At 41.2% G+C, this 23,408-nt stretch overlaps 1 protein-coding gene and 2 non-coding genes across 3 annotated transcripts in view; 2 read left to right on the plus strand and 1 right to left on the minus strand.

Annotated features, from left to right (window-relative positions):
• The window catches only part of VPS13B (vacuolar protein sorting 13 homolog B), a 932,812-nt gene that overhangs the window by 543,713 nt on the left and 365,691 nt on the right, over positions 1-23,408 (plus strand).
• On the minus strand, positions 16,227-16,305 carry MIR875 (microRNA mir-875). Its single transcript, NR_034642.1, has one exon. It is a non-coding gene; the product is annotated as a microRNA mir-875 (primary transcript).
• On the plus strand, positions 22,409-22,546 carry LOC114811878. The gene has a single exon (XR_003759574.1). It is a non-coding gene; the product is annotated as a small nucleolar RNA SNORA7 (small nucleolar RNA).

Genomic DNA, 23,408 nt, shown 5'->3' on the forward strand with positions numbered 1-23,408 from the left:
TGTGGTTCAAGGGTGTATTTACAGATTGGTGACTTTCCCAATGAAACTGCTGCCCCACCAGCCATTTCTCTCCTAATAGTAATAATAGTCAATCAGTGATATTTACTGAGTACTTACTGTGTGTAGAGCATTTTTCAAAGCACCTGGGTGCTCAATCAGTTGTCTTTATCGAGCCCTTTCTATGTGCAGAGCACTGTTCTAAGTACTTGGGAGAATACAATATATCAGAGTAGATACATTCCCTGCCCACAAAGAGCTTACAGCCTAGACGGAGAGGCAGACAGAATAAATTACAGATGTATCCATAGTACTGAGGGGCTGAGGGTGGAGTGGCTATCAGGTACTTAAAGCCTACAGATCCAAGTACATAGGCAAGACACAGAAGGGAGAGGGAGTGGAAGAGATAGGGCTTTAGTAAAGGTTTGAAAGTGGGGAGAGTGGTGTTCTTTCATATATGAAGGAAAGGGGAGGTGCTTCAGGACAGAGGGTTGAGATAGGCTGAGGGTCAGCACTGAGACAGGCAAGATTGAGGTAAAGTGTAGTTTGGCATTAGAGGCGTGAAGGCTAAGTTGTAGCAGATCAGTGAAGTCAGGTAGGAGGGTACAAGCTGATTGAATGCCTTAAAGTCTGTGATAAGAAGTTTCCATTTGATGTACAAGTGGATGGGCAACCACTAGAGGCTCTTGAAAGATCGGAAGTTGAGGACTGAACGTTGTTTTAGAAAATATGATCCAGGCAGCAGAGGGAAGTATGGACTGGAATGAAGCAAGAGAGGAGGTAGGGAGGTCAGCGAAGAGGCTGATGTAGTAGTTAAGATGGGTTATAAGTGCCTGGGTCAGTGTGGTCACAGTAAAACTGTGGTATTTATTAAGTGCTTTGCAAGTACCATGTACTGAGTAGAAACAGTAGTAGTAATAGCATTTTTTGAGGTCTTTCTGGGTACAAAGCACTGTACCAACGGTTGGGAGAAAATACCCATGTCGGAATTAGACATGGTCCCTGGCCCTGGCCGCCTCACAATCTAAGAATAGAAGTGGGCAAAAAGGATTGGAGACAGACAAATTAGGAGTCGTGTAACATTAAAATGCAACACAAAATAGGCTCCGAGTTCAGGACACACCTCTAGCGGCCAGTAATAACAATAATAGTATTTGTTAAGCACTTACTATGTGCAAGACACTGTACTTAGCACTGGGCACTGTACTAAGCACTAATTTTCCCAGGGTTTTGTGGCAGTCTCCTCCAGTGTTTGCATGAGGGAGCAATTACCATGGGTGCTTTTCTTGGCTGGGATGGAGGAGTCACAGAGGAATCCTTTCCCCACCCCCAGCCCAGTGTACACTGACCATGCCGGGAGCAGTGACCTTCAGGGGTTGGAGGGGGAAGGCAGCTGTTATCACTAATGCTTGTCCTTGTGAGGATGGAGAAGCATTGGAGTAGATTCAGTTCAAACTCTGGGAGGTTGGAATCTGTTGCTCAGAAATGATTTTCAATAGTTGAGTAATCTCTGGGCACTGATTTTATAGAAAACATAAACCCGATCTTTGAGTTTTTGAAGGTATATCTCATTTGTGATCAGATCCAGTGAACATAAAACTTGACTTTGGTTATCTTTTGGTTTGAAAGTCAATTTTGTTACATTATTTCACCTATATATAAGGATACCTATATATAAGCCTTGTAACCACAGCTTCAAGTACCAAAATTTTCTCATTGTAGAAAAAAAGATTCTTTGTCCTTCAATTGTTCAATAGTCCCTCCATTCTATTTTAAAATTAAGACTGTCTAGTTGGTGCCAAGCAGAACTCTCCATAATGTAGCTGAAACCTTTTACTTCCAAACAAGTAACCTGGACTAAAAAGTTTGCCTGGACTTGTGAAACATTAAGGAAAGTTGAGGAAGGTCTTCCTCCCAATTGTTTGCCCTAGGAGTAGCAAACATCGTATTACTGAAGGGAAATGGCTGTTTGGAAATGAGAATTTCACTAGACTGTAAGTTCACTGTCGGCAGGGAATGTCTTCCAACTCTTAAACTGTACTCTTAGAACAGTGTCTGGTATGTAGTAAGCTTAATAAATTCTATAATTATTTATTAATACTCTCCCAAGTGCTTAGTACAATACTCTGCATACACTGAGCAGTCAAATAAACACAATTGATCAGCTGTTTGAGAATTGCTCTATTTGGCCATTTGAACATTAAGACCAAATCACTCCAATTTGGTCCCATTATCGTAGGCATTTATGGTGATCAGTTTTTGGTGGCAGTCCAAGAGAAAATTGTAGAGTTTAATGTCATTTGGATCACTCATTTTCCTCCTTGTTATCCAGGGGCATCTTAGTTCCAACCAATCTCATTATGTTGGGAGGGAAGCAGTTTTGCATGGAGATTGCCCTGGGCTATCTCTAGCAGTGTCCAATCAGCCCCAGAAGTAATTATGTTGGTATTTGTTGGTATTTGTTAAGCGCTTACTATGTGCAGAGCACTGTTCTAAGCACTGGGGTAGATACAGGGTAATGAGGTTGTCCCACGTGAGGCTCACAGTCTTAATCCCCATTTTACAGATGAGGTAACTGAGGCACAGAGAAGTCAAGTGACTTGCCCACAGTCACACAGCTGGCAAGTGGCAGAGCCGGGATTCGAACCCATGACCTCTGACTCCAAAGCCCGTGCTCTTTCCACTGAGCCACGCTATCAACCCAAGGATCCACTGCCGACAAGTTGGTTTGGGGTCTCCTGTTCTCTCTCCTTCTCCCATACCTCTCCTCTCAGGATTTTCTTTTTACATGATATTTTTTAAGCACTTACTATGTGCCGGGCACCATGGTAAGCCTGGGATAAATACAAGGTTGTCAGGTTGGACATAGTCCCTGTATTTGTTGTGCGCTTACTGTGTGCCGGGCACTGTACTAAGCACGGGGGTGGATACATGCAAATCAGGTTGGTCACAGTCCTTGTCCCACATGGGGTTCACAGTCTTAATCCCCATTTTACAGATGAGGTAGCTGAGGCGTAGAGAAGTGAACTGATTTGCCCAAAGTCACATAGCAGACAAGCGGGTAGAAGCAGGATTAGAATCCAGGTCTTTTGACTCCCAAGCCCGTGCTGTATCCATTAGACCACATTGCTTCTCTGATTTCAAATCACTGTTTCTCAGTCTCCTGGGCCTTTCCGCTTTTGAACCTTCTCCATTTTCTGCCTTGGCCAGGGCATCCCCAGGAAGATGTTTTCCTGTCGCTGGACAGTGTTCTGAAACACTGGGATCTCCTGGACTGATCTGGGATTGGTTTCCATACTGAGGCAGCCTCTGCCCAGCATATACTCTATGGGAGCTGCTCTGGCAGGACCACTCCTTGTTCAGACCAAATGGACTCAGGTGACTTAATCTCTCTGTAGTATATTAGGGGATCGAAAGCAAGGCCAAACGGTGTTCGGTTTAATGAGTTAAACTTTTGGTCGTACAATATTTGGAGGACTCCAGCAGGCGAGATTACAGATAAATTTCCACCTGACAGATTAGAGCAGCAGTTTTATGAGGGTTTTTAGTGGGGAGACGATTTTGCTTCGTAGTTTGATTCATCATTTCTGGCTAGCAGTCATAAACTCCTTTTAAGCTTTGTTTATATTTTAGGTGAGTACTTAAAATAAACTCCTGTTAACTTTAAGTGGCCCAAAAAGATGATCTGGGTACATATTTTCCAAAATAAAGGTTTGCCTGGTGCCTTCCAAAGGTACAGGAGAGAGTTTTTTTATTTTTTATGTTTTTTTATGGGATTTGTTAACACTTAATATGTGCCAGGCATTGTATTAAGTTCTAGGTAGATACAAATTAACCAGATTGGACACAATTCCTCTCCCTCATGGAGCTCACCATCTTAATCCCCATTTTACAGTTGAGGTAACTGAGGCACAGGGAAGTGAAGGGATTTGCCCAAGGTCACAGCCGACACATGGCAGAGTCGGAATTAGAATCCAGGCATTAGGGAAGCAGAGTATGCAGGTATAAAACTACTCTGTTTTTGCAAATGTTGCATTTGTTAGTTTAATTTGAAAATAATATTTAAAGCAGAACTTCTTTCTTTTGTAGTTTTCTTAATTATTCAGGCCCTTAGCATGAATATAATGTGAGTGTTGTGCATCTGTTTCTTGAGAGAACTATATCCTTTTTGTAATGAGACATTTGTGAACTTCTGTGTACAGCTTGTGGTTCATTCCATAAATATTTGTGGGTCCTCTGATGTCCTCCTCAAGATTTTATCTATGACCAATTTAGACCACAACTCTTGAAATGCTTTGTGAATGGTTGAATTTTTTCAACCGTTTCTCTTCTGGGAATAATTTTTTTCTAATCATTTTTTTCAGTACAATAAATAGTTAACAGAATGAGAATCTAAGAGTCTAATATTAGATTTCTTTTACTGTCTCCCCTCCCAGGCAAAATTTGATTCTTTTGAGACAAATGCCACCAAGTATCACAGCAAGATTGAATGTAAGCCCATCAATGGGCAGGGATTGTCTCTATCTGTTACCGAATTGTACATTCCAAGCGCTTAGTACAGTGCTCTGCACATAGTAAGCGCTCAGTAAATACTATTGAATGAGTGAAAGAATGAATGTAAATGTTGCCTGATTTACCTTTAGGACAGCTTGAAAAAATAAGCCAATAAGTTATTTTTGTTTTCTTGGTTCTCTCAATATGGAGAGGATTTTTATTAAGCAGAATTAATTACTTTTCCAGTCATTTGTAAATGTTTACTAGATGCCAGGCACTGTATTAAGCACTGAGATAGAATCGAGCTAGCCAGGTTGGACCCAGTCCATATCTCACATGAGGCTCACAGCCTCAGCCCCCTTTTATAGATGAGGTGACCGAGGCACAAAGAAGTTAAATGACTTGCCCAAGGTCACCCAGCACACAGTGGTGGAGCCAGGATTAGAATCTAGGTCCTTCTCACCTTCCAGATCCGTACTCTATCCACTAGGCCACACTGCTTCTGTTTTTCAAAATAAAGCAATTGTATTAGGCATTTACTTTGTGCAGAGTGCTGTATTGAGCACTTAGAGTAATAATAATAATGATGGTATTTAAGTGCTTACTATGTGCCAAGCACTGTTCTAAATGCTGGAATACAGTACAGAGTACAGTACAACAGAGTTGGTAGACACATTTCCTGCCGACAAGGAGTTTACCGTCTAAAGAGTAAACAGATGAAGTTACGGATTTTTTTTTTTAATGGCATTCAGGAGCTTAGTATGCATCGGGCACTGTCCTAAAGGCTGCAGTAGATACAGGTTAATCAGGTTGGACACAGTCCCTATCTGACACAGGGCTCACAGTCTTAACTCCCATTGTACAGATGAGGTGACAGGCCCACAGAAGTGAAGAGACTTGCTTAAAGTCACACAACAGGCAAGTGGCGGAGCCGGGATTAGAACCCAGGCCCTTCTGACTCCAAGCCCTGTGCTCCATGTACGTTAAGTGCCGTGGGGCTGAGGGTGGGGAGAATAAGGAATGCAAAATCAAGTTTGTGGACAACAAAGAATACAGAAGGAAACTCATGTTTGACTTAGCAAGTATTAGGACTGTGAGGTCCTATTCACCTTTCCAGAGCTCCCAAGGGCCTGGTGAGGTTTCTTTAACTGATGAGGAAACCCTGCACTTGAATTTGCTCCCTTTTTTCACCCCTCCCTCAGCCTCACAGTACTTATGTACACAGCCTTCGAGAAGTGGCGTGGCTCAGTGGAAAGAGCCCGGGCTTGGGAGGCAGAGGTCATGGGTTCTAATCCCGGCTCCGCCACTTGTCAACTGTGTGACTGTGGGCAAGTCACTTCACTTCTCTGTGTCTCAGTTACCTCATCTGTAAAATGGGGATGAAGACTGTGAGCCTCACGTGGGACAACCTCATTCCCCTGTATCTACCCCAGCACTTAGAACAGTGCTCTGTACGTAGTAAGCGCTTAACAAAATACCAACATTACCCTACCAAGCACTCAGTACAGTGCTTTGCACACGGTAAGCCTTCAATAAATACATCTGATCGATTGATGAGGAAGGGAAAGCAACTTCCCTCCTTCCCATCCCTCATCCCCAATCTGAAGCAGATGTATGTCTATCTGAAGCAGAGAATTGGTATTTGGGTAATGGCCTTCCTATTTTTATGGTATTTAAGTGCATACTATATGCCAGGCAATGTATTAAGCATTGGGTTAGATACAAGGTTGTCAGGTTGGACAAAGTCCCTGTCCTTCATGAACTCAGTCTCAATCACCATTCATTCAATCATACTTATTGAGCACTTAATGTATTCAGAGCACTTGTAGTAAGTACTTGGAAGAGTACAATATAACAATAAATAGGCACACTCCCTGCCCACAGTGAGTTTCCAGACGAGGTAACTGAGACACAGAGAAATGAATGGATTAGTGGAAGGAGCCCGGGCTTGGGAGTCAGAGGTCATGGGTTCTAATCCCAGCTCCGCCACTTCTCTGCTGTGTGACCTTGGGCAAGTCACTTAACTTCTCTGTGTCTCAGTTACCTCATCTGTAAAAATGGGGATTAAAAAATGTGAGCCCCATGTGGGACAATCTGATTATCCTGAATCTACCCCAGCGCTTAGAACAGTGCTCTGCACATAGTAAGCACTTAATAAATACCATAATTATTATTATTATTATTATTATCATTTGCCCACGGTCACACAGCAGACAGGTGGCCAAGCCAGGATGAGAACCCAGGTGCTTCTGACTCCCAGGCCTGTGCTCTATCCAGTAGGCCATGGTGCTTGTCTGCCTCTTGAGATATGGTAGAGAGATGTCATCAGGGAAGTGAAGCATCAGCCACGCCATTGTCCAAATAATCAGATGTATACAATCATGACCTTGGCCCCACTCCATCCCGACCACATCCTCAGTCTCTGAGGCTCACCAATGGGAAGCAACGTAGTCTAGTGGATAGTGCATGGGTCTGGGTGTCTGAAGGACCTGGGTTCTATGTCCCCCCCCCTCCGCCACTTGTCTTCTGTGTGATCTTGGGCAAGTCACTTCACTTCTCTGGGCCTTAATTACCTCATCTGTAAAATGGGGATTAAGATTCTGAGCCCTACGTGGAGCAGGGACCGTGTCCAATCCAATTACCTTGTATCTCCCCAGTGCTTAGTACAGTGCCTGGCACATAGTAAGCTATTTAAAAGTACCATTTATTTTTATTAATCCCTATTGTCCCCTGGCAAGGCACTGAATAAGGTCCTTGATCTCTACAAAGTGGGGGTGTGTTCTTTCCTCCTTTCTGCCTCTGTCCAGACAACACAGCTGATTCTTCATCCTATATCTATCTTTTCCCTCTACTCCTCCTCCCCTCCCCATTGCTTCGACTCCCTCCCTCTGCTCTACCTCCCTCTCCACCCCACACCACTTGTGTATATTTGTATATATTACTCTATTTTTCTTAATGAAGTGTATATATCAATAGTTCAATTTATATTGATGCTATTGATGCCTATCTACTTGATTTGCTTTGTTGTCTATCTCCCCCCTTCTAGACTGTTAGCCCATGTTGGGAAGGAATAATCTCTATGTGTTGCCAAATTGTATTTTCCAAATGCTTAGTACAGCACACAGTAAGCGCTCAATAAATATAATTGAATGAATGAATGAATAGTGCTTAATACAGTGCTTGGGCACTTAGTAAGCCATCAATAATATTTATTGATCACTTACTGTGTACAGAGCACTGTACTAAGCACTTGGGAGAGTGCAGTATAACAGAGTTGGTAAGAAGTGCTTAAGTGCCACAGTTATGATTATTAAAACCAGACTCTAGATGAATTAGTTGAAAACATAATCAGCAAAGAAATGCTGTTCTATTTCAGTGTTTAAGGATAGTAATCTACTAATGTGGAAACCATGAAGCTGGGGGTTTAAAGTGGAGACAGGAGCAGCCCTGGGACATTGTTCTAGAGTTCCAAAGATTTGAGAGATCTATTCAAGTTAGTGGGAGGCTTCCTGAACCCTAGATGTTCTCCTTGTATATAGCCACATATTTCATGAGCCATTTTGGGAATGGAATGACTCCAAGAATGCCCAACTTCCGAAGTCTGGGGCTTGGAACATGGCCGTGGGGTTTTTGATATCGGCTTTTTTGCAGATCTCCCTGATCCCATCTCTTCCCTCTCCAGGCCATACCTCACCCTACTGTGCTGATCATTTTCTGGAGTGTGTCTACATTCATTCAGTCATATTTATTGAGCACTTATTGTGTGCTGAACACTGTACTAAGTGCTTGGAAAGTGCAATGTAGCAATAAAGAGAGACAATCCCTGCCCACAATGGGTTTACAGTCAAGAGTGGGGGGGAACTCTGATGTATCATAATCTCAAACGTGTAGTACGGTGGTCTGCACACAGTAAGTGCTCAATCAATACCACTATTTAAAGGATTGATGATGTTACGTACATGTCTGTCCACTCTTCCCAAACCTCTCAGTAGTTGCTCATCCCTCTGAGCATAAAACAAAACTCCTGACTTTTAGTTTTAAAGCACTCAATTCATTCAATAGAATTTATTGAGTACTTACTATGTGCAGAGCACTGTACTAAGTGTTCATCTGATTTCTTGCTCACACCCTCCCTCCAGCTCCAACCCTTGCTTTGAACCCTCTTCCCTTCAGATCAGACAGACCATAGTTCTTCCCATCTTCAAAACCTTCCAGAAATCACATCTCTTCGAGGAGGCTTCCCCAGTTAATTTCTAATAATAATAATAATGTTGGTATTTGTTTACTGCTTACTATGTACAGAGCACTGTTCTAAGCGCTGGGGTAGATAAAGGGTAATCAGGTTGTCCAATGTGAGGCTCACAGTTAATCCCCATTTTACAGATGAGGTAACTGAGCCCACAGTCATACAGCTGAGAAGTGGCAGAGCCGGGAGTCGAACCCATGACCTCTGACTCCGAAGCCCAGGCTCTTTCCACTGAGCCGCGCTGCTTCTAATCTTACCATCTCATCTTCCCTCCACTCTCATCAGCACTTACACTCCACCTAATTAAGTATCCACATTTAGGTACATATTACATATTCTCTTATCACCTCTTCTTACCTAAAAAGTAGCTTTAGTGTCTGTCTCCCATGCTAGATGGAATCACTATGAGGGCAACAGACTTTGACTATGAGAAGCAGTATGGCTCAGTGAAAAGAGCCCAGGCTTTGGAGTCAGAGGTCATGAGTTCTAATCCCAACTCCACCACTTGTCAGCTGTGTGACTTTGGGCAAGCCACTTAACTTCTCTGGGCCTCAGTTATTTCATCTGTAAAACGGGTATTAGACTGTGAGCCCCACGTGGGACAACCTGATTACCTTCTATCCCTTCCAGTGCTTAGAACAGTACTTAGCACATAGTAAGCACTAAACAAATGCCGTCATTATTATTAATAGTCACAGCTACAAATTCTGTTGTACTCTCCTAAGCACCTAAAGCACCTTTTTACACAGAAAGGACTCAATAAATACTGTTGATTGATTTCAAGACTCCCATTTATCCCACTCTTCTTTCGGTAAGGACACCAGTAAGGAGAATGAACCTGAGTTAAGAAACTGCCTAACATTCCCCCCATCCACACCAAGCTCACATTCCAAGGGGAAAACAGACATTTAACATAAATAAATAAATAAATTCCAAATATATATATTTGCTGTGGGGATGGGAAAGAAGTTGAATGAAGGAAGCAAATTACGAGACACAGAAAGGAGTAGAAGAGGAGAGGAGGTATTAGATTAGTCAGGGAATGCTTCTTGGAGAAGATGTGCCTTCAGTAAGGGTTTGAATCATTGCATTTTGCAGATGATACCCAAATCTGTATCCCCTCCTCTGTTCTCTCCCCCTCCCTCCAGGCTCACGTCTCCTCCTGCCTTCAGGACATCTTTACTTGGATGTCCTCCCACCACCTAAAACTTAACATGTCCAAGACAGAGCTTCTTATTTTCCCTCCCAAACCCTGTCCTCTCTCTGATTTTCCCATTCCTGTGGGTGGCACTACCATCCTTCCTCTCTCACAAGCCTGCTACCTCGGTGTCATCCTTAACTCCGCTCTCTCATTCACCCCACATATCCCATCTGTCACCCAAACCTGCTGGTCTCACCTTCACAACATCGCCAAAATCTGCCTTTCCTCTCCATCCAAACCACTACCATGTTAGTACTATCACTCATCCTGTCCCAACTGAATTACTGCATCAGCCTCTTTTCTGACCTCCCAAGCCCCTGTCTCTCCCTGCTTAAATCTATACTTCACTCTGCTGCCCAGAATATCTTTCTACAGAAACGTTCTGGGTATGTTACCCCTCTCCTCAAAAATCTCCAGTAGTTGCCTATCAATCTCCGTATCAAATGAAAACTCCTCACTATTGGCTTCAAAGCTCTCCATCAACCTTGCCCCCTCTTACTTCACCTCCTTTCTCTCCTTCTCTCCATCCCAGTCTGCACACCCCGTTCCTCTGGTGCTAAGCTCACTCTGCTTCATTCTATCCCGCCGTCAACCCCTGTCCCATGTCCTATCTCCTAGCTCCTCATCAATGGCCAGGTTCTCTGGCCTGGAATGCCCTCCCTCCTCAAATCTGCAAATCACACTTTCCCTCCTTGAAAGCCCTACTGAAGGCTCACCTCCTCCACGAGGCCCTCCCAGACTAAGCCCCCCTTTTTCTCAGCTCCCCCTTCCCTCCGTGTCCCCTCAATTTGCTCCCTTTGCTCTACCCTGCCACCTCAAAGTACGTGTATATATGTACAGGGCTGTAATTCTATTTATATTAATGCCTGTTTACTTATTTTGTTGTGTTATATATCTTTGATTCTATTTATTTAGATTGATGCCTGTTTACTTGTTTTGATGTCTGTCTCCCCCGCTTCTAGGCTGTGAACCTGTTGTGGGCAGGGATTGTCCCTCTTTACTGCTCAATTGTACTTTCTGAATACTTAGTGCTTAATCCCAGTTCTCTGCACACAGTAAGTGCTCAATAAATACAATTGAATGAATGAATGAAATTGGGGATAGCAAGTATCTGTCTGATATGAGGAGGGAGGGTATTCTAGGCCAGAGATAGGATGTGGGCAAGATAGATAAGATCGAGGTACAGTGAGAAAGTTGGTATTAGAGGAGCAAAGTGTGCGGGTTAGGTTGTAGTAGATGACGAGCGAGGGACAAGGTGATTGAGTGCTTTAAAGCCAAAAGTGAGGAGTTTTCATCTGATGTGTGATCGAGTGCTTTAAAGCCAATAGTGAGGAGTTTTTGTTTGATGTGAAATGAATGGGCAACCCCTGGAGTTTTTTGAGGCATCAAACTGTGCAGGCTGGGTTGTAGTAGGAGAGTTAGTCAGGTGAGGTAGGAGGGGGAAAGGTAATGGTCTGCTTTAAGGCCAATGGTGAGGAGTTTCTGTTTGATGCGGAGATGGATGGGCAACCACTGGAGGAACTTGAGCAGTGGGGAAATATGGTGAACGTTTTTGAAGGAAAATAATCCGGGCAGCAGAGTGGAGAATGGACTGGAGTGGGGAGAGACAGGAGGCTGGGAGGTCAACAAGGAAGCTCTTACAGAGCGGGACAGGATAAATGCTTACATTAATCCCAGCTCTGCCACTTGTCAGCTGTGTGACTGTGGGCAAGTCACTTAACTTCTCTGTGCCTCAGTTCCCTCATCTGTAAAATGGGGATTAAGACTGTGAGCCCCACTGATTCCCCTATGTCTACGCCAGAGCTTAGAACAGTGCTTGGCACATAGTAAGCGCTTAACAAATACCAACATTATTATCAGAGGTCATGAGTTCGAATCCCGGCTCTGCCACTTGTCAGCTGTGTGACTGTGGGCAAGTCACTTAACTTCTCTGGGCCTCAGTTACCTCATCTGTAAAATGGGGGTTAAGACTGTGAGCCCCATGTGGGACAACCTGATTCCCCTATGTCTACCCCAGCGCTTAGAACAGTGCTCTGCACATAGTAAGCGCTTAACAAATACCAACATTATTAGTGTGGTAGCAGTTTGGATGGAGAGGAAGAGGGCGGATTTTAGCCATGTCGTGAAGATTGAACTAACAGAATTTAGTGATGGCTTGAATATGTGGGTTGAACGAGAGCGAGGAGTCGAGGATAATGCAAAAGTTACGGGCTTGTGAGACAGGAAGGAAGCTGGTGCCATCAACAGTGATGGGAAAGTGACCGGGAGGACAGGGTTTGACTAGGAAGATAAGAAGTTCAGCTTTAGCCATCCAAGTAGAGATGTCTTGAAGACAGGAGGAAATGTGAAGCACTGCAGAAAGGGACAGAGCACAGGGATGGAGTTGTAGGTTTGGGCGTCATCAGCATAGGACTGGTCACTTGCAGTGGTTGCACCTTGGCATAAAACAAAAACTCTTACCATCGGCTTTAAAGCACTCAATCCCTTTACCCCTTCCTATCTCACCGATTTCCTACTACAACCCAGTGCTCACACTTCGCTCCTCTAATGCCAGTCTACTCAATGTCCCTCAGTCTCAACTGTCTCACCACCAACCCCTCGTCTGCATCCTCCCTTTGGCCTGGAAATCCCTCTCCCTTCATATCTGATAGTTGTTCACTCTCCCTACCTTCTAAATCTTATTGAAGGCACATCTCCTCCAAGAAGGCTTTCCCAAATAAGCCTTTATTTCCTCCTTTCCTACTCCCTCTTCCTTCACCTTGTACTTGGATAGGCACCTTTTATTCATCCCATTCATCACAAGTCCCACAGCACTTGTGTACAAGTCTGTAATTGATTTATTTACATTAATGTCTGTCTCCCCCGCCAGACTGTAAGCTCTTCTTGGGCAGGGAATACGTCTACCAACTCTGCAGTATCATACTCGCCCAAGTGCTTAATACAGTGCTCGGTGCACAGTTAGCACTCAGTAAAAGTCACTGATTGATGTGATTCAATCTCTCAAGCCAAAGAGTGCATCTTACCCTTCTCTAGGTTTTCCAAGCACTGAATATAATGCTGTGAACACAGACGGTTTATAGTAAATACTGTGTTGGATGATAATAGTGTTATAGCTGATTGCCTTAATCCTGGAGGGGGAAACTTCCATAGATTTAAGTGGAAGGAAGAGAATACATCCATTTCTCCACCCTTACAAGAGTGCTAGGGTGGCAAGCTAAACTATGAGCATACAAGCATACAATCCTGATATAGGCCAGGGCAGGGTAATTGGCACACATTCCTGGAGAGTCAGCAGAAATGCAAATATGTACAGTGTGGAGAAAACAGGAAGGGAATAGAGTAATAATAAAAATAATCATAGTATTTGTTGTGTGCTTACTGTGTCCCGGGGACTGTACTAAGCATGGAGGTAGATACAAGCAATCAGGTTGGTCACAGTCCTTGTCCCACATGGGGCTCACAGTCTTAATCCCCATTTTTTAGATGAGGTAACTGAGGCCCAGAGAAGTGAAGTGACTTGCCCAAGGTCATACAGCAGACAGGTGGCAGAGCCAGGCTTAAAACCCAGTTCCTTCTGACTCCCAGACCTGGGTTCTATCTACTTGGCCATGCTGCTTCTCACAGGAAAGCCCTTGTCTTTTCTGTAATTTCAGGGCACAGTCGCTCCCTCCAAAGCAACAGAAAGAGAATAGGGACCCATAGTGTATCCAGTCAAAAGAGGATTCTCTGTTACTAGCTTAATCTGTCACCTGTAGTCAAAAATAATCCACATCAAGATTACAGATATAGAGGTCTCTGTTATTAAAAAAAAATGCACCCTAAGATTTTATTACTTCCCCCATTGCTTTATTTTTTAAAAGTTAGCTATGTCTTTTAATGAATCCCCATATTAGTGCAAAAATGGGATCAGTGATTAGTACACAGTCATCGGTTGAGTGAAAAATTACCCAATCTTGTAATAGTTTGTAGTCTTTGCATCTATAAAGGACACCAGACTACCTTGATAATCACTATCATTTTGATATTTGGCAGGGCACATTGAGTGCCCGGAGACCCTATGTCCCCGTAATCCTGTAATAGTGTTCAGTGATATTTTGGAAATGAACTTTTAGAATGTTCCAGTGTGGAATTTAGAGAAATTGCCTCAAATCTTTTTGAAAAACAACCTTGGCAGACTGTTAGACCTGTCATGTTTTCAGCTGATCTAGTGTGAAGGCTTCAGGGTTGAAATCTGGCATTCAAAAAATAATGGCAAATTCTGTGGCTTCCTGTGGCAGGATGTAGGTTTCTAAGAATACGTTGCTTCTTGGTGCCAAAAACTACCTCAAGAATACTGTTGGAAATCATCGTAAGCCCTCCTGGCAGTCCTTTTGGTCTGTGTCGGCAAACCATTTTAACCCTTTCAAATAGCATTGCTCGTGTTGCTTCCCTACAGAATACTTAAAATTTGGTAGAAAAGATGACCAAATGATAGATTCAGTTTTCCCACACCGTTACTAAAATAGTGAATTTTAAAAGTTTAATTTTCGATCTACCATTGCAGTATACCTTGTCTAATCTAGCGATGCCAGTTCATAGTATTCTTAAATCGCCAGTGAAGATACTCTGCCAGGGATAGTGGAATGTAATCACCGGAAATATTAAAAATTGATCATTCAAAGATGAAAAGCTGTCTGGAGAATCAAATTCATGGAGGATATCCTTCGTTGAAAGTTTGGTGAGAGTGGACAGAAATTTATTTTCTTTATATTACCTCTTCATTTTCAATAGCAGACTAAAATTGATCTCTTTTCTAGTAGGATATATGCAGACCTGCCCATTTTTACTAGTAAGTTGGGTAACCAGTTAGTGAAAGCCAGTGCTCAAAGTAATAACTGCCTGAGGACATCTTTACTGACCAAGTTGGTCTGCATGTAATCTTGGAAAGAAATATTAGGTTACTAGATCCATTGTCTATCCTATTTTCCTTCTAAAGCTAACGAAATGAATGCATGGTACATTCAAGGAACACCATCTCAATTTATATTTTGGGAAAACAGATTAATTTAGAATTGTATTTAAGAAACCCATTCATTTAATGATATTCCTTTCTAAGGTGTGTTTGTAAAAATAGTATTTAAACAAGAGAACCTCTGTATCATTGACAGAGTTATCCCTTGAAAATACCCAAAACTTTTGTGTGATTAGTTTTACGAGTGAGCTAATCAAAGCAGATTTTGAGTTAGTTACCATTTGTTACAGTTAGTTACCATTTCATCATCAACTGTTCTTGTTTAAGTGCTCACTTGTTGTGCATGCAATTTCAGCGATAATGAAGAATAATAAGAGTTTACTATACCTCAGTTTAATCCAAGACCTTTTTCGCTCAATCTCTCTGATACAGCTATAAGCCTGACCTAAAGCTTTGCAAGGTATTTTTAAATATATAGACCTCATTCCCCTCATGCTAAATAAAAGTTGGCTGGAGTTAGAGGTGAAGGAATGAGTGGTGTCTTAGGAAAAAGCAGTTTATATGGATTAGAAGTCACATCTTTAAAATGAATGAGGAATCGATAGTAGAAAAAAGTAAAAATGGATCGCTAATAGCAGGTCCCACAATTTAAAAAAATTACTTGTGATCATTTTGTTTTACTGGGAAATATATATATATACCTGTCTTACAGTAAGTGCTCAATAAACACAAGTGAATGAAAGTAAACATGTGTACTCATATAGGTTACCTGTGTTGACGACCCAATTTTATATTTTTTACTTGAATTTTAGGTTAAGATTTCTTATCATCAAAAATATCAGAACTAGATTAATTGATTTTCCATTGATGGTTTTCTAGCCATACCTATATTCTGAATTTGCTTATTTTTAGCACAATAGTTTTAGTAAAAAGTGGTAAAACTGTGAAGGCAAATGCCAATGAAAACTAAATCACAGATAGAGCCGTGAAGTTAGTGTCTTAAATTTTTATTCAGTATTCATGATCAGAAACAGAAGAACAAATGATTTGGGTTAAATTCACTTGAGCGATGTCTATATATATCTGTTTTGGTGAGGGGCACACATTCACGCACACAAAGGCTATTTCCTAAAGCAGTCGATTGACAGATTTCCGCAGGGTCCATTATTCTATAACGGAATCAATTGGTGCTCAGGCTTGTGTCTGATACACTGACACAACCGTGAAAAAAAGCTCCTGTCTCATGTTAGCTTATCAAACGCACTGAGGACAGTGTGTTTTTCACCGTGTGCACCTTTCCTGGCGAATGAGTTCTGAACAGAAGCCACGAAGTCTGTGTTCAGTGAGACACAACCTCAGTATTGCCAGGTGAATTGAAAGAACACCTGATAAGACTGAGGTATTGTACCACTAAACTTGGTGAAATTTCACTAACTAGAAAAAGTAGGGAAAGTGCCAGCCACTGCAGAATCAAAAGGTTACTTATTCAGTTTTGTGGTTAGCTAAATATTTATGAAATGCACAAGAAAGTCCAAACTTGGTGTCCTGTTACTGCCAAACAAAGTTAAATAATGAGGTTGAATGAGTTCTGCAGAAAACACAACAGTAAAGAATGTCAGTTATGTTTTTGTACCTTTGTTTGACTAGTTCCCCAGCACAACAGACCCTCAGAATTGTCCTTGAACCCAAGTTTATCCCAAGAAATTATATTTCAGTCACTTGTTTCTTGTCAATTTTAATCATTGGAAATATCCCAGACACCCATACTTTGAATTGTACAATACCATCTGACTACATTTGGTGAAAGCTACCAAAGAAAATCAAAGTGTGACCTAAGAACTACAGATTTAGTTCAGCAAAATCCTATATAAATAGATGCCTTGATTTTCTAGCCCAGTTTTAAATGTAATCTTGAGTTTACAAAGAACTCAAATCTGCAGCCATCAGGAAAAGTCAAACTTTACTAAATATTCCATCACATGCAAATTAAGACAGTTGATGTTTTCCCCGGTTTATCCTCTATACTTATTTGACCATTCCAGCAAGAAATAGCGGTATTTGAATACAGTACCTTATCCCTGGAGCATCCATTTCTGTGTTGCAAGAATGAATGAAGGGTACTAGTGCCGTTCAGAAGTTGGTTTGTCTGATTTTGAGAAAATTGCTGTGTACGAGAGCTTTTTAAACAAGGGACTACTTTTAAATGTGTCTGGTCACCTCACAGGATACGCAGAGCATTTCCTGCCAGTAGGATTAGAGGAAGGAAGCATAAGGCCAAAATGTTTGATGTGTGATGTACCATAATTCCTTTCATGTGTTCAGTGGCTTTTGTGTGATGATCAATGCCCTGCTACCAATTGTGACCCTGGTGTGGTCCAGTTTATTAAAATTTGACCTCCCGTAATATACAGTATCACTAAACATTTGTAACAGCACCAGTGTAATTAAGGGGACTGTTTCCTTTTAAAGTCTTTTTATAGTTTATAACTATACCATAATGCTTTTGTCAGTAAAAAAAATAATTATTTGTAGCAACTCTGGATCCTACTAAAGCACAGTTTAATCTTTTGAAATGGCTCAGCTTGGTCTTAGCACAGACAGGTGTTGTAAAGGATTCCGCATATAGCTAAGACTGTAACATCCCTCTGATTTATGCCACTCTCTCCCATCCCACACGCAGTTCTCGGGGATAAAGTATCTTTCTAGCTATTCCGGTGTGCCCCTAAGTCATATGGGAACTAAAGGTCAGAAAGAAAGACTAGCTCCACAGGTTAAGACAATCCAGACTGTGACAGTTCTGCAGAAAAGAAGCATTGTTTGATAAACACAGTGCCAGCAGTAGAAGGTGAAATGGTACCAGAACATCAGAATTAGCAGCAGCTATAGTATTGAATCTTATGAAACTATTGAAGTGATTAATCAACAGGGGATAGGAAGAATGTAGAGGAGGATAAAAGCTATGCCAAGGAAGGGAAAAATGCAGCCACCCTATCTTTCATCTATCAAAATTGTAACATTAAAATGAAATATTGCTGCAAAATGAGCTTTTTCTTGTCATGGAAAAAATGATCGCCACAGCCAAAGGGAATAATCTTAACATCCATGTTAATTTTCTCTTTCTAAGAAACTAAAAATTAATTTCATATTTTGGATTTGATTTCATATTCACATAATAATTTCATATTCACTCTAATTTCATAATGTATCAAAATTTCATCTCACCTGTCATGATCCTTTTGTTTACTTAAATCTTGGTTTAAAGTGATATGGGAGACATCTAATTCTTTTTGGTCATGTTATTCACTGTCTCAAATGTTCCTTTCTGTTTTGAGAAGATGTTGGTCAGCAGCATTTGACTATGGTCCTCTTGGAAGGATCTGGGACAAGCAGGGTAGTATTGTCAGTGGATGTGCTTCGACCTTTATTTTAGTATTTTCAGTGTATTAGGACACATCTTGAATTCTAAGACCTCAGTTCTTATCTTTTGCAGAAAGTTTGTTTGATATATGTAAATGTGGAACATGCATAAATAGGTTCTGACTAGAATATTACCCGACTGTGTTCCTCAAGTTGTCCTTAACATAATTTAGAGGATATAAGCTACTTTAAAAAAAAATTCTGGCACAGTGTCAGGTTTATTCATTACATTATCATGCAAGTCGGCGTAAACTCAAAACAGGGATTTTCTTATTCTTGAAGCATCATTTTGGATGTGTGAGTTAGAGAGATCCTAAACCACACATCTTGGAATGTTAAGAAAGAATTTAGGCTTATCCTTTGTATTTTCACTAGAGTTTATTTATTGCATCTGTTCTTGTTCCATCCACAAGAAGGTGTTTCACAGAATTTGAAGTTAGGTTCTCATCACTACTGCAGAACTCATATGGTGAGTCATGGCATATGATATCAATAGTCACTATCCATGATAAAGAGCACATTATAATGCTTTCAATACAAAGCCAAAATATGAAATTAATTTTTAATTTCTTAGAAAGAGAACATTAACATGGATGTTAAGATTATTCCCTTTGGCTTTGGTGATCATTTTTTCCATGACAGGAAGAAGCTCATTTTGCAGCATTAGTTTATTTTAATGTTACAAGCATATTTTTGTACTCTAACTTAGAATGTAGACATTAAAATGTACACTCCCATTCTAACTCATCATTTTGGTACAACACATTAAAATGATGATTTTATTTTTAAGCATAAAGCATAATGTATGCCAAACAAATATCGGGGTGAGTATCCTAACCAACCTTGTAAACGGTAAAACATTGTCTCTATTTTCCTTCTTCAGGCCTGTTTGGGCGAAAAAATAATGAAAGCACAGCAGAATCAGTTAACAAATGTTGCAGGAGTTTAGTAATTTCAAAAATCTGCGGTGCATACTTTCTCTTCCCAGAATGAGCCTTTGTTCTAAAATGGAGAAAATTACTCTTTATCATTGTCAACAGCTGTCTTTCAAAGAATGTATAGTTGTGTGGTTTGAAAGAAAACCAGAAAATCCCCACTTATGGCGGGAGTAGGTTTGCAGTAGTTTTTCCCCCTTTAATGACTATTTGACCTCCTCGTTTCTGAGCAGAGGCATTTTTTAAAGCAGTTGCCCATGCACATTTGCACAGGTGGGAAACATACCTGCCGTTGTCAGGTTCGGACTACATTTCCTCCTTCACAAGCTATTTTACTAACAACTACATTTTTTTGGATTGGCGTTTGCAATCCAGAGTCCTCAGAAACTCTTAGTTTCATCCCAAATGTTTAAGTCTGAGGACTTTTTCTATAAGAAGACCATTTTTCTAAGTCACTTTCTCACATGTTCCTGTAGCGCCATCTAAAATCCTGCTCGCCCATGGATTTTATAACAGAAGTGCAGAATCATTTTCCTGAATTTTGTGTGTGGTCTTAAAACCTTACATTGAGTTGAGTATAAGTTACTTTCATGTCTAAAGTGTTTGCTTTTTTTTATAATTATCATGGCATTTAAGTTAGCTTTTTTATACTTTGGCATTTTCTTTTCTATTACAGGGTAATTTCCTTAAAATGTTCATGGTCATGGTATATATGCAGTACTGAAGGTTAAACATTTTTCACTATCATTATTCTGTTTATAAAAACTGTAAAGTATACATTGCTTTATTGCCTGTGCGTTGTTTAAAATCTGCCTGGCCCCTCTGCATCCTCTGTTGTTTTAATTACAGGTTACAAAAATGTCGAGTAGTAATTTGTTTGTGTACTATACTGTGCCTTAGTAAAACGTTGTCAAAGTTATGAGCAACTTTATCATTTCTAGGGACTCAATCATTTTCTTTGGGCTTTGATTACAAGAGCATGGAATTCTGTAATTAATATTCATGGGATAAACAGTTTTGATGAATGAAGTTGTAAAATTATAATGGAAAAATGTCGCACAGTTGTTAGCAAAGATGCCTTCTCATTGAATGTCCTCTGGAGCAGTGTATTCAAAACGCGACTTGGCAAGGTGACAAACAAATGTCTTATTAAAAAAAGCAGAATCTTCATGGGGCAAATAGAAGCAGTTACTCTTTAACCCAACTTGTGCATTTTGTCACAGCTTTTCACGAAACAGCCAAAATTGGTTTCAATCTCCTTTTTAAAAAAATAATGATGGTATTTACTAAGCGCTTACTATTTGCAAAGCACTGTTCTAAGTGCTGGTGGCATTTGCTAAGCGCTTACTGTATGTCAGGTACTGTGCTAAACACTGAGGTAGATCCCAGCAAATCAGATTGGAAACAGTCCCTGCCCACATGGGGCTCACAGTCAGAATCCCCATTTTCCAGTTGAGGTAACAGGCACAGAGCAGTGAAGTGACTTTCCCAAGGACACACAGCAGACAAGAGGCAGTGCTGGGATTAGAACCCAGGTCCTTCTTACTCCCGGGCCTGTTCTCTATCCACTAGGCCATGCTGCCTTAGCAGGTTGTAGTCTCTTCCCCCTTCCCTCTTCTTTGCTTTCCCCTGCAAGATGTGAGAGAGCGGTGCCCACATAGCCCTACCCAAGCAGCAGAGTTGGGGAGGAATGTGGGCATGCATTGGACTGGCAGTGAGTATGGTGGGGGGTATAGCGGGGGGCCTCCTTAGCCTGAGCCCTGGGCGGTGCTTTAACATGCCTCACTCCCACATCCTCACTGTGCCATCTCATTTGGTTTTCACAGAGAGCCAGATAATGACTCCTGAATGAATCCCTTTCTCACTTTGGGATATAGAGGTCCCAGGTTCAAGTCACTAATGAGCCTCTGTTTCTTGTTCAAGTCTTGAGCACTGTGCCCCGCTCACAGCAGACAGCAGGATGAAGTGAGAAACCACAGAAGGAAGAGAAGGGAGAGTGAAGGATGGAAAAAGAGCGGGAGAAAGAAAAACGCAGAGCGAGAATGTAAGCTCCTCTCTAGACTCTGAGCTCCTTGCAGATGGGGAATTTGTCTATTATATTGTTACATTGTACTCTCCCAAGTGCTTAGTACAGTGCTCTGCATGCTGTTAGCACTCACTACATATGATTGACTGACCAACTGAGAGGGGACATAGTAGGGAAAACCAGAGAACCAATGGAGCTACCCTAATCACAAAAGGAAGAGACGGGAGAGTGAGGACAGGAAAAGATCAGGAGAAGGAAAAACCCAGAGCGAGAGACTGTTAGATTGTCTCTAGACTGTGAGCTCGTTGTGGGCAGGGATTGTCAAATAGATTTTCCTCCTGATAGTCCTCTCAAAATATTTGCCTACCTCATGCAGACCCTCCTATTGTTGACAGATGGAGATGATTTTTATTATTTTAAAGCTCTGTTCCTCAAGAACAGTGAGTCTTCCACCCATTATCAGGAAGCAAAAAGTGTGCTCTACACACAGGAAGTGCTCAATAAATACGACTGAATCAATGGATGAATTAGTGAAGAAATAGGATTGCAGGGAATGGGGAATGCAGGAAAGATTCATATAATTCTGAAGCAGGGAGGAACCTTTAAGAGGCTATCTTGTCCAACCCCCTGCCTTCAAGCAATTAAAGGGGTAAACTCTACCAGAAAGATGAGTGTGTGTTCTTTTCTTAAAAACTCAGATATGCATTTACTGTTTATTTCTTGAAATCCAGAACTTCGCTATGGGAGAGATTAAACTGAAGTTGCTAATTTTGTGACTAAACAAAAGTAGATTGCAATATAAACTGATTTAAACCCTTAACCTTAATGATAACAAAAAATTCAAACTCTCCTGCTGGCTAGGAATCTTTCTTTTCTTTTGAGAGTTCCCCTTCTTAAGGAACCTAAATTTTACCAGCAATATGATCAACTACTTCAATGTTGAGCGGTGTTCACCAGTAGATATTTGATAAGTGAAATTTTCCTTCCCTTTTTGCCAAATGGCATCTGTAAGTATTTATTTAATGCCACTTTCAACATAACCTCCCTCAGGACTCTGCCTTCTAGTATTTAAGGTACTGTGCTGTAGTCTGTATATTCTTATTTGTTTTATTATTATTTTAGTATCATTATTATAATTATTATCCTCTCAGGATCGCACCTGGAGAGTTTCCAGTACTCTACCAGTCTCGACTAGGAGAGGGAGAGTCAAGCAGTGGCATACCCATTCCATTCCTAGCTTGGCCAGTGGCTAGTGAGTGGAAGGCAATCTGCTACAAGTCAAAACTGCCCTGTGCTGGCCAACAGCTCTTTGAGAGAGAGAGTTGAGGGTGAAGAGTTGAGACTCAAATTTCCTGTGCGGAAAGAGGCAACTTCCATATTTCTTACCAAGAAAACTCTATGCGTACACTACCAGCACGATTGCAGATGGAGGTGGGGCATTCAGGGAGAGATGTGTCCATGGAGTCGCTATGTTTTGGAGACGACTCGACAGCAGAAGACAAGACAAAAGAGACCTCTTCCAGCATGGTCACCTCCTGCTTGTGCAAGACGTTTTAATTATTACTAGTGTATTTGTTAAGCACTTTATTTCAACCACTGTTATAAGCACTGGGGTAGATCCAAGTTAATCAGGTTGGATACAGTTCCTGTCCCCCATAGGGCTCACAGTAATTCCTCCAAATTGGGGACATAGAGATCATCCACAGGAATGTTCATAAGGAAACTGCCACTAGACTATGAGTTCTGCTTGGCAGCAACAGAAAATGTGAGATAACACTTGGTCTTATTGTAGTTACATCTCAGAAGCGCTCATAAATTACACTCACACAAGATCAGTTTAGATAAATCAGGTAATTTGACAAAGGTCATTCCTAACCTTTAATGTAAGTATTTAATAAACATTATTAAAGTCACTATAAACGTATTAAGATTCAAACATTTCAGCTGGCAAAGCCTTCAAGAGGGAATTATATAAATTTAGAATTGATTTGTGATGTTTATAGCTTTCTTGCATAGACATAAACTAACCTTGAGATAAATGATTTTTGCAATTAGTATGTTGAAAGTAAATGGCAAGCAGGGATTTGAAATATACACCATTCTTGATTGTTCTGAGCTTTTACAGTTGACTGACAAGCCTA

The sequence above is a fragment of the Ornithorhynchus anatinus genome, chromosome 4, assembly GCF_004115215.2.
Source record: "Ornithorhynchus anatinus isolate Pmale09 chromosome 4, mOrnAna1.pri.v4, whole genome shotgun sequence".
NCBI lineage: Eukaryota > Metazoa > Chordata > Mammalia > Monotremata > Ornithorhynchidae > Ornithorhynchus > Ornithorhynchus anatinus.